Consider the following 13,467-nt stretch of genomic DNA (forward strand, 5'->3'; position numbering starts at 1 on the left):
TTGGGTCCCCTCGAGGTGAGGAAATGGGGCATGGGGTCCTCTCGAGGTGGGGAAAGGGGGATTTGGGTCCGTTCAGGTGGGGAAATGGGGATTTAGGTCTGTCCAGGTGGGGAAATGGGGCTTTGTGTCCCCTCGAGGTGGGGAAATGGAGATTTGGGTCCCCTCGAGGTGGGGAAATGGGATTTGTGTCCCTTCATGTCACCGGGGGGTGACTCTGGCTGCCCCCTCTCTGCCCTGCTGGGCGCCAGCACCATTTGCTTTGCAAACACAGGAGAGCACAGCTTCCTCCTCCCCAGAGAGAAATCAGTGGGATTGCAGGAGGTTTGATGTTAAAAGTGCCATTCCCAGAGCCTGGCTGTCCCTGTCCTTCCTCAGTGCTGTTCTCCTGCGAGGTGTTTGCAGGGCAGCTGCAGGGATGTGGTTCAGAGTGGATCTCACACAGAGTGATGTGCTGTGAGTTCAGGGGCTGCATCCCACCAGGACCATCCCCTCCTGGGCACAGAGGGGTGTCAGGGCAGGCCCCGGGCTGCTGCAGCCCCAGCCACAGCTCTCATCCACCCTGTGCTATTAATAACCCCTGTGAGGCTGCCAGGCCGGAGGAGAGGGAGGAAATGAAGTTAATACATGGAAATGTTTCCTTGTTTTCCCACTTGCTGCTCGGGGCTGGCCTGCTGCTCCCTGTCACTCCCATCCAGCCCGGGCTGTGCCTGGGCTCAGGGGCTGGGTGCTGCTTCTGAGAGAGCCCGGCTGGGGAAGCAGCGTTGAACGGGGATTCTGAGATACAGGAGGGAAAAGGAGTGTTAGGTGTGCTGGAGCTGCTTAGAAACAGGGAGAGGGCTGTTCCTTGGGGTGAAGGGGGAAAAGGCGCCTTTCAGGTGGATTTGGGGCCGGGGCCGTGCGGGATGTGGAGCTGGAGGAGGAGATCAGGCTGTGCGGGGCCGGGCCATGCTCCGTGACTCAGCCTGGCAAGTCCCTTCCTGCTCCACCGGCACGGGCCGGGCCTGCTCTGCCCGGGATAAACCCCCCCAGCCCCCTCCCACATCTCGGGTTATTCCTGCCCTCCTCCGGCTGCAGGCTGTCCCGGGAATGCTGTCCCGGGGAATTCTGCTATCCCGGGAATGGTGTCCCCGGGGATGGTTTCCCGGGTGCTCCAGATTGCAATGCAAGATGTTTTCCATTACCATCTGTATGGCAGATTACCTTTATCAAGCGGGCAGTTTGCCTTATCTCTCTCTCTGAGTGACCACATTCACACCTCCCTGGGAGGGGACATTGCTGATAACAGCTATTGAATGTCCCTGCATGGCTGATAAGAACTGCAGCATCCCATTGGGAGATGTGAGCCCAGAGGGAGGAGCCAAGCATTCCTACCCAGATATAATCCAGAGGTTTGAGACACCAGCACAGCTTCTCCACTGGATTCCCCAGAGGAACAGCAGCTGCCTCTCCTTCCCCTGGATCTTCAGAGGAAGAATCCATCCTTCTCTACAGGATCCTACTCCAGCAGAACCACCCCTGACACTGCAGGAGGGCTGAGCCACAATTCCACTGGGACTGCTGCCAACACCCTGACCCACAGGGTGTCAGGCTGGGTTCTGACTCTGTCAGTGTTGTTCCAGTGTACTGCATTGTTTATTTTATCCTTTTATTTTTTTTCTTCCCTATTAAAGAACTGTTATTGCTGCTCCCATATTTTTGCCTGAGAGCCCCTTAATTTAAAATTTATAGCAATTGGGAGGGGTGGGGAGGGTTTACATTCTCCATTTCAGGGGAGGCTCCTGCCTTCCTTAGCAGACCCCTGGCTTTCCAAACCAAGACACTGGGGGATGCTGTCCGGGGGGGACGCCGCTGTCCCAGGATGGTTTCCCCATGGATGCTGTCCTGGCGGCTCGGGGTTGTAACCCTGGTTCTGATCCCAAGCACACCTCAAGGCTTCACCTTGGCAAGGAGCAGCTTCTCCCATAAATCCCACAGCCTGTGGCAGGGCAGAACCTGGCTCGGCCTCTCCTGGGCATGGGGCGGATTTGGGGATGTGCGCACTCCTGACACTGTTTGATGTTCACTCCTCTACTGCTGGTTTCTGGTTAGGACAGGATCCTCCTCAGCATGTTCCTGGGTGGAGCAGGAGCCCAGGACACGCTCTGGGATGGAAGGAGACCCCTGCAGTGGGTGCACACATGAAGCAACCTCCAGAGATGGAGCAGTGCATCAGTCCTGCAAAGCCAGGCATGAGAAAAGGGGATACCAAGAAACACATCCTGCAAATTCTCTGCTGAGTTATGGAGAGCCGGGCAGGAGTTGCAGCAGGGAGGATCTCCTGGAAGCAGAGCAGCTCCAGGGATGTGCCCCATGCTCAGCTCTCACCTCGAGGGCTCTCCCTTTCCTCCAGGTTTCCCTCGCTGATTTCCTGCCGTGGTTTGCGGTGTGGGTGATGCTGAGCAGCTCCTGCTGGTCCAGGGATGTGTTCCCAGGCTCTTCCCCTCCTTAAACAATTCCCCTTGCAGAGGAGGAATGAGCAAAGCCCAGGGCAAGGCCAGGAGTCACCGCTGGATTAATCCAGGCTGGGTGCAGGAGCACAATGAGCCCTCATTACAGCACCCCTTAATGAGCAGGGTTTGGTAATGAGCTGAGCCTTTCTCTGCCCCGTCCTGCGGCCACTAAAACGTTAAAAGGAGGAAAAACCAGTCTCTATCTCCTGCTGTGGGCGGGCCTGCCTTGCCTTATCTCATCTCATCTTTGGGAATCCAAGCCCTGGGTGATGGTGCCAATGCTGGGTGAGGGCACAATCCCCTGCACCCCCTCCCCATGGGGCTGGAGCCAAAGGGCTGAGCTTTATCTAAAACGTGGATTAAATCTGTGCTGGGCCCTGGGGTGTGTGTGCAGCCCACTGCCCCTCACCTGCCATCACACCTCTGGTGCCTAAAGCTGTCCCCATCTGTGTCCCGAGCTCATCAGGGCCACCACACCCAGCCCAGGGACCAATTAATGAATTAATTGGGGGCTCTGAAGGTGGGTGTTGGGCTAAGCCACCCCATGCCTGCCTCCTTTGAGCCCACTCACCACGAGCACCTGAATTTAAGGGCATGTTTAAAACATCCCCTGCCCAGGTACAGACATTTGCCCATCCTGAGAGCCAGGGGGAGCACAGAAGCACAGTAGGGTGGGAAATTGCCTGGTTTTAGGAGGCGTGTTTGGGTTTGATTCCAGGGGTGGGAGCTGGAGGGAGTTCCTGGCATTCCCTGCCTGGATCAGGGCACGGCATCTCAGGGAAATCTCAGCCTGTTCCCACCTGGGAGCTCGGATTTGATGCCCAGCTGAGGTGGGTGGTGCTGGGCATCAAATCTGAGCTCCCAGGTGGGCACCAGGCTGGTGCTGGGCCCAGGTGTCCTCATCAGCTGAAACATTTGAACTGAATGTAATAGAAAAGGAAAGGAGACAAGGAACTGCTGGGACCTGATAAGGGTGAAAGCTCAGGAATATATTGGGAGTATGGAAGTGCTGAGCCCTTCTGGGCAGGGAAAGGAGCTGCAGCACCTGGTCTGAATTAAAACTGAGGATTAAGGAGTCCCTGAGCTTGTGTTTTCATGGATTTCAGGGCACGCATCACTGTGAGAGTGAGGTGAGAGTGGCAGGGACTGCAGCTTATGGGATGGGGTGACACTGTGGTACCCACCAGGACAAGCTTATCAAGACCCATTTTTATCAGCCTGGGTGTTTGTGACCCACTCCTGACCCCACCCAGGTGTGAATCTGAACCCCTGCAGAAGGTTGAGGTCTCCTGGCCAAGGCAGCTGCAGTTCTGCAGGGCTGAGCTCCTGCCAGGCAGCCCAGCAGGGAGTGCTGGGGGTGACTTAATCACATTTAATCACATTTTCTGACTCCTCCATCACTGCAGAAACGTTGTTTGGGTTATCCAAGAGGCTGCTAATTCTTTATCACTCTTGTTTTGTGTTTTTTTGCACTTCAGAGATATTTCAGGAGCCGTGTTTGGATGGCCCTGGGGGAGTTATGTCCTTGAATGGCTCTGGAAGCAAAATGTTTGCTGAGGTAGAGATGAGGAGGGAGGCAGGACAGTGGCTGGGGAGGCCACCCCAATGGCTGGGTCATGTTTAAAATTTCACCTTTGATACATCATCAAAGCTGGGTTTAGGGAAAAAAGGGCTGGGGGTTGTGAGGTGTTACCCTCATCCATTTGGGCACATCAGTGTTGCTGCCCCTGGATTTTGTGCTAATTGTGATTTTTCTTTTTCTTAATTAAAAAAAAAAAACAACATTTTTTTAATGTTTTCTTCAAGCCTGGCTTAGGCAGCTGTGTGACCCCTTGGATTCTCAGCTTTCCTGGAAAAGGGAGCTTTTAGCTGCTTCCCCTGAGGAGGAAAACAGGAGATGACAGCACTTAATGACATTCCAAGTGGGAATATTAAACGCAGTTTGGAGCAGAGCCCCCGTTTCCCCAGCCCCAGGTGTCTGATGCCCAGGACAGCAGCTCTGTGGGTGCTCCCCGTGGTGCCAGGTGTTTGTGGCACGGCCAGGGGGCTGGTGTGACCCCTGTGTCAGTCCCCTCTCCTTGGGACACAGCTCAGCCTCAAACGCTGCCCTGCCACGGCGCTGCTCCGTCAGATGTTGGGTCCTGGCAGGAACTGGGATGGAATTTTGCACCTCAGATTAACTCCCCATCAATGGGCCAATGGCATAGAAAGTTAAGGAGTTTCTTGCTGCCCCTGGTGAATTTCAAGTATTTTCTTTGGCTTTGATGCATCATTGAAACCATGGCAAAAGCAGGAGGAAAACTGCATGCGTGCTGCTGCAAGGAGTGATTGATATGATGCTCCCAATTACACTTAATTGTGGTTATCCTATTAACAACAGCCTCGTTCTGTGGCACACACCTGCCTCTCCCTGGGAAACACTCTTAGCATCACTTAAAACACCAATTACACGTGATGGAAAAGCAGCAATTAAATCCACTAAGCCTTGTCCAAATAATTATTTCATTTCCCTGTACTATTTTTAATATTATAAAGGCAGTTTCTTCAAAGCAATTCTTTTATTTGTGTGATCTCTTATTTATCCATGTGGGAACATGGGTGGAGAGGACGCCTGGGTTTGCAGGGATTTATGGAGAGGAGGATGCATGGTTAGGGTAGGAAAACCCTCATTTTAAGCTTTTGGTGTTCAAAAAAATGTGTGGATGTGGCATTTGGGGACACGGCTGAGTGGTGGCCTTGACAGCGTTGCACTGGATGATCTGAGAGGGCTTTTCCAGCCTTCATGACTCTATGGTTCTGTGGGGAACGGGCTGGTGATGTTCTCCAGGTGTTTCTGGTTCCAAGCAGTGATTTGAAGCACCTGGTCAGGCCCAAACGAGCTGGGTTTGCCCAGGTGGGTTTGTGGTGGGGTAGAAGGTGTTCTCTCCTTTTGCCCAGGCGTAGAAGCAGGGGAAAGAAGGAATATCCCTCCCTGAGACAGGGAACAGAGAAGCTTGAAAGAAGATAATGGAGTTAGAGTAACTCCATTTGGGAACCAGAACCCTGGATAAAATCAAGGTAAATTTAATTCCCACCATGAGGGTGGCTTAGTAGTGATGGAAGAGCTGGTGTTGGGTGCTCTGAGTGTGCCCGAGGCGAGGCAAGGTGTCCTGTTGTCACTGTGGAAGGGACATTGGGGATGCTCTGGCTCCAGGCCCCGGCCCCTTGTGGGGGACAGAGCGCGGCCCCTCAGAGCCCGGCCTGGGGCTCGGCCTGCGGGGCCGGGGGTGCCGGGGCTGCGTGGGCCGGGCCGGGGCCGCGGCCGCGCTTCCTCCGATTGTTCTGCTCGCCGGAGCGGGGCGGGGACACGACAGGGACACAGCGGGGACACAGCGGGGACAGCGACCCCCGAGAGCTGCGTGCGGGCATCGCCCCCAGCCCCGAGCAGCTCCGGCGGGACAGCGCGGCCGGGCCGGGGCGGCGCCGGGCGGGCGGAGGGGTTGGGCCCGGCGGGCGGGCGCTCGGCGATCCCGCAGCGATCCCCGCTGCTCGCAGCGCGGCCGGCACCGCACGGAGCGGCCGCCTCGCTTCGCCTCGCCTCGCGTCGCTCGCCGTCGGTGCCGTGTGCGCGCAGCGGCGGCGGCGGCGCCGGGCGGGCCCCGACGGGACGGGGCTGCGGGGGATGCGCGGAGCAGCGCGGCCCGTGCCGGGCCCCGGCGGCCGCCCCCCGAACCCCGCTGCCCGCGGGCGGGCGCCGGGGACGGCCCGAGCCCGGCTCGGGGGGGGCCGCGCCGCCGCCCCCTGAGCGCTCCGCCGGCCCTGCCGGGGCTCCCGGGCCGGGGCCGGCGGGGAGCGCCCGGCGCAGCCGGGAGGGCGGCGGGAGCGGCTCCCGGAGCGGGGCTGCTCTCTGCTCTTGCTTTTCAACTCCCTCTCAGGAGCTCGCACCTTTGGGCGCTTTTAAAATTTTTATTTTGTTATTCTTTTTGGTGGTTTAAAACTTTTTTTTAAGATTTTTGTTTAAAAAAAAACATTTCAACTTTCCGACGCCAGCGCAGAGTTTTACCGTGATCACCGGGACCGCGTGAGCGTGCGGCGCCGAGGCCATGCGGTGAGCGAGGTAAGAGCGGGGCTGGCACCGGGACCGGCACCGGGACCCCCGAGCCCCGGCCCAGGCTGGGGCTGCCCCCGGAGCCGCGGCTTCAATGAGAGTGAAGCCTCGCATCACTTCTCTGACCCCATAAATCGTGTCACCCCCGCGCAGGTACCTGCCGGACAAACCCTCCTGTCCCCCAGAGCGGTCCCAAAGCCGCGAAGTTCGGATTAGTTTCGCAAAACCTCCCTTTTTGATAGAACATCACGTGGGAATCTTTTCTTTGTTGGGGTTTTTGGCTGTGTTGGAGCTGCTGAGGAAGCACCAGCCCGAAGCTGAGCGGGGCAGTTCCTGCCGTGGCCCGGCTCTGGGTTTATTTTCCGCCGCGTGTGTGGGAATTGAGCGGTTCGAGCCGGGTTTACACCCGTGTGAGCTCCCGGGGAACGGGGTCACTGCTCGCCCACTGTGATTCAGGGCGCGTTTGAGTCCAGGGAAACATTTCTGTGGGCTCTGGTGGGAGTTCTGTGCTTGGGAGCGTTCAGTTCGTGGTTTTAGTGGTTTTGGGGAAGCTGACGGCGAGAAACTCTCACTGAGGTGTTCACAGAGCCTGGCCGGAGGGTCCCTGTTCCCACCTCCACCTTGGTGCGTTGGTTTTACACCTGAACATTTATGAGATGAGGGATTTCAAAACGCGGGGATTAATGGCTGATATCACCTCCCTGCTCCTCCCTCGGGTTTTGTTATAAAACAAAGCACGAATCCTTCCCGAGTGACGACAGATCCCGGCAGCAGGACCGGGCTGCGGTGCCGGGACAGCCCCGAGCCCCCGGGCTGGATCCTTATAGCCGATTAAACCCTGGCTCTGCCGGGTCCAAACTGCTGGAACTGGTCAAATCAAGTATTTATGGAATGCTGCTCACTCCCTGCCCGGTATCGTCTCTGATTGGCTTTGTGGAAAGTAAAATTGCCAAATTTAGGTCTGTTACAGTGAGTGCTGGAGCAGGTGGATGCTTTGCTGGAGTTCCTGCCCAGAGGGTTTGGGTGCCCTGCTCCAGTGCTGGCAGGGCAGCTCATTCCAGTGGCTTTGGGTGCCTCATTGACCAGACAGGGACTGGGAGTGCTGAATTTCTGCTGTGCCACCTCGTTTTCCTGGAATTAGTCTGATTTCTGTGCATTGCAAGGAAGGCTGACCGGGTGTTAGTGTTGGGTGGAGAGGGAACACTGTGCTGCCACTCCTCCTTGGTGTCCAGGGAAGTTACAGACCCAGAGTCCCCTGAGTCCCCCTGTGTGACACTGAGGTGCCCACTGTGGCCTCAGGGAGGGCTCTGGCTTTCAGAGGTGACAGTGACCTCACTGCCTTGCTTTCCTCTTGCCCTAGGAGCTGTCCCAGAGCTCAGGAGCTTGTCCAGGTGGGACTCCAGGAGCTCTGGGTGGTGCCATCACTGGCACAGGTGCAAAGGGCTGGTCCAAGGGAAGAAGCTGCTGATGGGGAGGAGGAGGAGGCAGGTGCATCATCACAAGGAGAGGGGAAAATGCATCCCCTCCTTGGGGGAGCCTCCTGATAAATTCAGCTGGAAGTGCTGCAGAAAGGTCTGCTTTGGAAAGATGAGTCTGGAAACTATGCTTGAACTAAAAGCCACAGGTGCAACAAGTTGATTTCTGGTCCTTTGTTCCATTTTTGGTTCATCCCATGCCTGTTTTAAAGGTTATTTCTTCCCATCCTGGTTCTCAAGCTCCGGAGGTTCCTGCCTACTGTTACTGCTCCTTTTCCTGAGTGCTGGTTGCTCTCAGCCATCCTGCTCAGTGGGGTTTTGTTCTCTCCAGCTTGCAGGCTCCTCTGGAACTTCCAGGTGAAGTTCAAGAATGGGTTTGCTTTTCGATTTACTTTAGTAAGCCTCAGCAATGGTCTGGGACATCCCAGATCTGAGCTGGGGGGCTGAAAACCCCACAGTTAGTTACTGGAGCCCAGTGACACTTGGAACAATTACTTCTGCCTGTGTTCCTGCTCCTGTATTTGTGTCTGGTGATCCCAAAGACTTCCCCAATTTTTGAATATGAGCTGATTTAATAAAATTCCTCTGCCTCAGGATGGGTGGGAGCTGCTTCATCCCCGCCCCTCCATGGGCCAGGTTCCTGCTGGCACCGTGAGCCAGGGATGTCACCACATGTGCTGCCTGTGGCCCCCTGCCAGCCTTGTTTCAGGGCATGAACATCACCAACTTGGCTTTTTGTGGGGTGTTTTTTTATGAAAAGTTTGTTGCATTTGGCCTTCTTGCACCCAGCCCGCAATAGCTGTGGGAAGGAGGTTATTCCTGGCTTGGTGCTGACATTAGGACACTGTATTAATTTTCCGTTAAATGACAGATTTATTGGAGTTTTCTTCATCTGCACAGTCTGACCTGAAAACCTGAGTTGGAATTTGCCAGAAGGGGGCATTTTGCAAGCATCACAAAGGATTTTGGTGGCGGGGAGATGGGCAGGGTGAGCCCGGCTGGAGGATTAGGCAGCGATGCTTGTCTGGGAACCGCGGAGTTTTGGGGGAAATTCTTGTGCAAATAAACACTAAGAAATGAATTTTGGGTCATTCAGGGCTGAGTGCAGGGAGGCCAGCTCCCAGTCCCACTGCAGCCTGCTGGCTCCCAGTTGTTGGTAAAATAAGAAACTGTGGAGTAGCCTTGGATTTTTTTTTTTTTTTCTCTGAGGAAACTTTTAAAAATGTTTTTCCAGTTATCTCCCAGTAATTGTTTTTTAGTGTAGGTTGAGTTCTGGTGTTGTTGCATGAGGTTTCTCTGCTGTTCCTCTCTGGAAGGAGGGTTGGAGCGCACAGCTCTGTGTTGCCTCTGTTGGAAGGTGGTGCTGAGCTGCTCATCCTGCCCAGTCCTGCCAGTCCTTCTCTGGGGCACACCAGGAGCTGTGCTGGGCTCTGGGCTTGGCTTTTTGCAGGGGTTGTGTGTTGGATTTGGGGCCTCACCAGCCCTGTCCTCACCTCTTCTGTCCCCACCCCAAACCCAGAGCCCTCCTTAATCCTGGCATCAAGGCTTGGCTTTCTCTGCCCTTCAGCATTTACCTGCTGCAGGTGCAGGGGGATTTTAAGGGCTCCAGCCCTGCCCTGGTGCCCACAGCCTGGGCTGGTGGGAGCTGCTGTGTGATTGGGATCCTCATCCTCTCTTCAGCTCTGGGGAGAACAAGGCAGAGGCAAATTAGGGGGAGCTGATGGAAGAAATGGGGTGAAAACCTTGTTTCTGTTTCCCTGGTTCCCTTTTTGATGTGCCAGCTGCTGGCTTACAGTTTGTGTCCTAAATCCAGCAGGAAAGGAGTGGATTTGGGCACTTGTGTTCATTCCAGGAGGTCTCATGGAGGTACTTGAGCATCCCCAGTGGTTCAGGATCCTGCTAAGCCAGTCTCAGGGGCTGTCACCTATTTCCTGAGCTTTTTCCTCCTGCAGTAATTGCTGATGTCTCTGCACATCCAGAGTGATGGGCTTCCTGGGCTGATGGGGAAGGTGTGCAGAAATAAAACCAAATTTTATAAATGCCTTCCTGCTACTGCTCCCTGCTTCCCAGGCTTGACTTCTCTCCCAGTTTCTTCCCTTTCTCTCCCTTGGTGGTGCAGGGTGATGGAGAGTGGTGGCTGTGACCGATTCATCCATCACACCTCGGCTCTGCCCCTCCTTCCTTCTCAGGGCACTCCTTGCACTCCTCCCCTGCTCCAGCCTGGGATCATCCTCCAGTCCTGCTTTGCTGTAGGAGCTTGTCCTTGGCTTTTCTCAGGGTTTGGGGCTGTGCTGATCCTTGTTCCAGACAGAAGCTCCACCACTGGAGCATTTTGGCTGCAGTTGCAGCCTCTGGTGCCCAATGCCTTCAGCAGCTCTGTCCTTGCTGCACCTGTGCCACCTTTCCAGGAGAGAGGGAGAGATTTCCATGAGCCTCCCAAGCCCCAGCCTGCTCTGTGCTGCTTTCCCAGGCACTGCAGGATATGAAACATCTGTGAGAGAAAAGCCAGGTCCAGATGTTGCAAGAGGCTGCTGCAGTAATGGATTATCCCCAGCCTGGACGGCTCCTGTTCCAAGCCACCGGTGTGGGTTTTTCCCTTCTTCCCAGCCTGGGCTCGGTGTGGTGCTTTCCCTTTTGCCAGAGGAGCATCCCAGCAGGGGCAGGAGCCCGGAGGAGCTGCCCTGGTGCTGTGTTCCCGTGGCAGAGCTTTCCCAGGGTGTTTTCTCCCCGGAGCTGGCGCGCGCCGCCGCACAGGAAATTCTGGTTGCACCATTATTGCAGCGCCTATTGTTTGGGGCAAGGGCAGGATTCGGGCTTGCTCACATCCTCCAGTGTCTCACTGTGCTGAAAGGATGTGGTGGGATAGCCAGGGCTGCAGGAGGAGCACAAAGCTCCAGGCTGGGTTTGTGCAGGGTTCATGCTTAGCCCAGATCCCTGCGTTTCTGACCAAACCCGCCCCTCTGGTTTTCCATGGGAAACCTCGGGGTTAAGGGAAACTTGGAGTGAGGATTGAGCAGGGCACAGTCCTTTGTTGCAGTTGGCAGTGTTTTGCTGCTCAGCCCGCTCCTGCCTGTGGCTGGTGTGTGGTGGGCACCTTGGGTAGCCGGGGGGGGGGGGGGTGGAGCAGGTGCACCCTGAGGGGTGTAAAATCAGGGTTTGGGGGGTACAGAACCCACTGAGCACTGCTGGAGATGGCAGCACACGTGGCCTGGCTCTCGGGGTGTGTGCAGGCGGGCAGAGCACGTGGCAGCTCTGTTTTCACCTGCCACAGCCTCGTGGCATGACCAGGGCCTGTTCACCTGGCTGTGCCTCAGTTCTTATGGGGTGTTGGAGTGAGCTGCTCTGCCTGTGTTTGCTTTCGCTTTGCCTTTCCCCCTGCACTAATCCTGTGGCTTAGATGGTTGGCTTTGATTGCTGCCTTTCCCAGGCTGGGCTCTGCACAGGCTGCTCCTCACTCACCCGTGTGAGCCACAGCTCCTCTCAGGCTGCCTGGGATGTTTTGGCTGCTGGCAGGAGCAGGAGGATCCCAAAGCTTTGTTGTTGGCTGCTCACCCTCCTCGGGTTTTTCATTCCCTTTTGGCTGCCATCCCAAAGGGGGAAGGCACCAAACCAGGGCGGGTGTAAAGAGCAAAGCTGCACATGTGGCTGTGCGATCCCAGGGCACACAGGGAATATTTCTGTGTCTGCTCTGGGGTGCCCTGACCCACAGGAGAGCACTGACTCTGACCCTCATTCATGAAGAAAGTTTCCCAGACTTCAAGATAGACTAGAATCCACAAAAGTGTGAAATAGATTATAGAGAGCAGTGCAGGTGCATCACTTAGTGAGAAATTTGGGATTTTTAGTGTGTTGTGAATAGAAGCAAGATGGAGGGCACAGGGTGTTGTCCTGGGTTTCTTCTTCATGCTTCTTCTTCCTCCTTTTTAATGGGTTTGGGTGGCATTTTGTAATTGGGTGGAAAAGTCCCATTGTGGACTTCCAGGGATCAGTTATTGGGTTAAAAGGGGAAATAATCCAGGTGTCAGTTCTTAATTGGATAGTTTAGTCTTAAAAGACCTTGGAACAAGAGATAGTTAGCTATTTTGTGCCTTCTAATGAAAAGCTGCCGATCTCATAGTTGTGAGGCTGTTTTACTGGTAAATAATAAACACCTGAATGTGAACATGAGCTACCTGCTCAAGTGCCTTCAATCCAGACCCAGAGAAACTGATGCATGACATTGCTGCACGCCAGGGCAGAATTCAGCTTGGAGGTTCCCAGGGCTTTTTCCTGATGTTCTCCTGCCCCAGCAGGGCCCTGCAGGCTGTGCAGGGGAGGCTGTGCTGGCTTTGTGGAGCAGGGTGGCTGGGCTGGCACACAAAGGGGCCCAAGCAGCCTCAGTGCCGTGCCCGTGCTGCCACGTGCCTGGCAGAGGGACGGGGAGCCTGGCAGCAGCTGTCTGTCCTGTGTCCCTCCCTGCACAAGCCACACTGGCGGTGCCCATAGCTCATCTGCTGCTGCTGCTGCTCTCACGCTGGCACAGGGCACCAGCTGATGCTGTCCTGCTGCCACTGGGCTGGCATTGTGTGCACACTCAGGGCTTGTTTGAGAGAGCCATGAATCAGTTGAAAGCTGCCCCATGTCACTCGTGGCTGGGAGGAGTGCCTATTGTGTGAGGGAACAGCAGCACTGTGTGAGTGCCCGTCCCCAGCACGGGAGCTGTGTCACTGCAGGGGGAGGTCACACGTCCTGCTGGCCCATGGTGGCTGCAGAACTCCAGAGAGGAGCTTTGGCCTGGCAGCTGGGCTCCACCACAGCACCCTGTGGCCTCCTTTGGCCAGGCTGGGGCAGGGGTGGCACCAGGGTCCTGAGCTTGGCTCTGCAGCTGAGAGTGGGAGGAGGAGCATTCACTGGGTCTTTGGGCAGCGAGAGGTGTTGGGTTTGCACTGGAAGGGTGAAGCCCCAGGGGCTGTTACCACCTTCCCATCCCTCCCTTGCACTGTAGGGAGCTGGACAGCGTTCCTGGTGCAGAGCACGTCCTAAACTGGGTTTGCAGCCTGGGTACTGGAGCTGGAAAGGCTCTGGCAGCTGTGAGAGCAGGAGAGCAGCACACGCCATGTCCCTCTGCTGTCACACTGGGAGCATCCACTGAGGGATAACGGGAAAGCTCGGACAAGCAGCAGGGCTCAGGGGGGTGGCCTGGCATTCCACAGAGTGCCCTGTGCTGCATGGGCTGGGTGATGGCAGCAGGGTGAGCATGGCACCATGGTGAGGGTGATGGCAGCAGGGTGAGCATGGCACCATGGTGAGGGTGATGGCAGCAGGGTGAGCATGGCACCATGGCTTGGGTGATGGCAGCAGGGTGAGCATGGCACCATGGTGAGGGTGATGGCAGCAGGGTGAGCATGGCACCATGGTGTGGGTGATGGCAGCAGGG

General features: G+C 56.0%; 1 protein-coding gene across 5 annotated transcripts in view; it reads left to right on the forward strand.

Moving 5' to 3' along the window:
• Nucleotides 1-6,451: 6,451 nt before the first annotated feature.
• Nucleotides 6,452-13,467, forward strand: part of ARHGEF9 (Cdc42 guanine nucleotide exchange factor 9) — a 212,301-nt gene continuing 205,285 nt past the window's right edge. For 2 of the 5 annotated variants that reach the window (XM_074551325.1, XM_074551326.1), the window contains exon 1: nucleotides 6,454-6,585. The gene's annotated coding sequence lies outside the window, so the exon portion shown is untranslated. Of the gene's footprint in view, nucleotides 6,586-13,467 lie in introns of all 5 variants that reach the window. The other 3 variants (XM_074551324.1, XM_074551322.1, XM_074551323.1) reach the window with 3 other exon arrangements.

This window comes from Zonotrichia albicollis, chromosome 14 (assembly GCF_047830755.1).
Source record: "Zonotrichia albicollis isolate bZonAlb1 chromosome 14, bZonAlb1.hap1, whole genome shotgun sequence".
Taxonomy (NCBI): domain Eukaryota; kingdom Metazoa; phylum Chordata; class Aves; order Passeriformes; family Passerellidae; genus Zonotrichia; species Zonotrichia albicollis.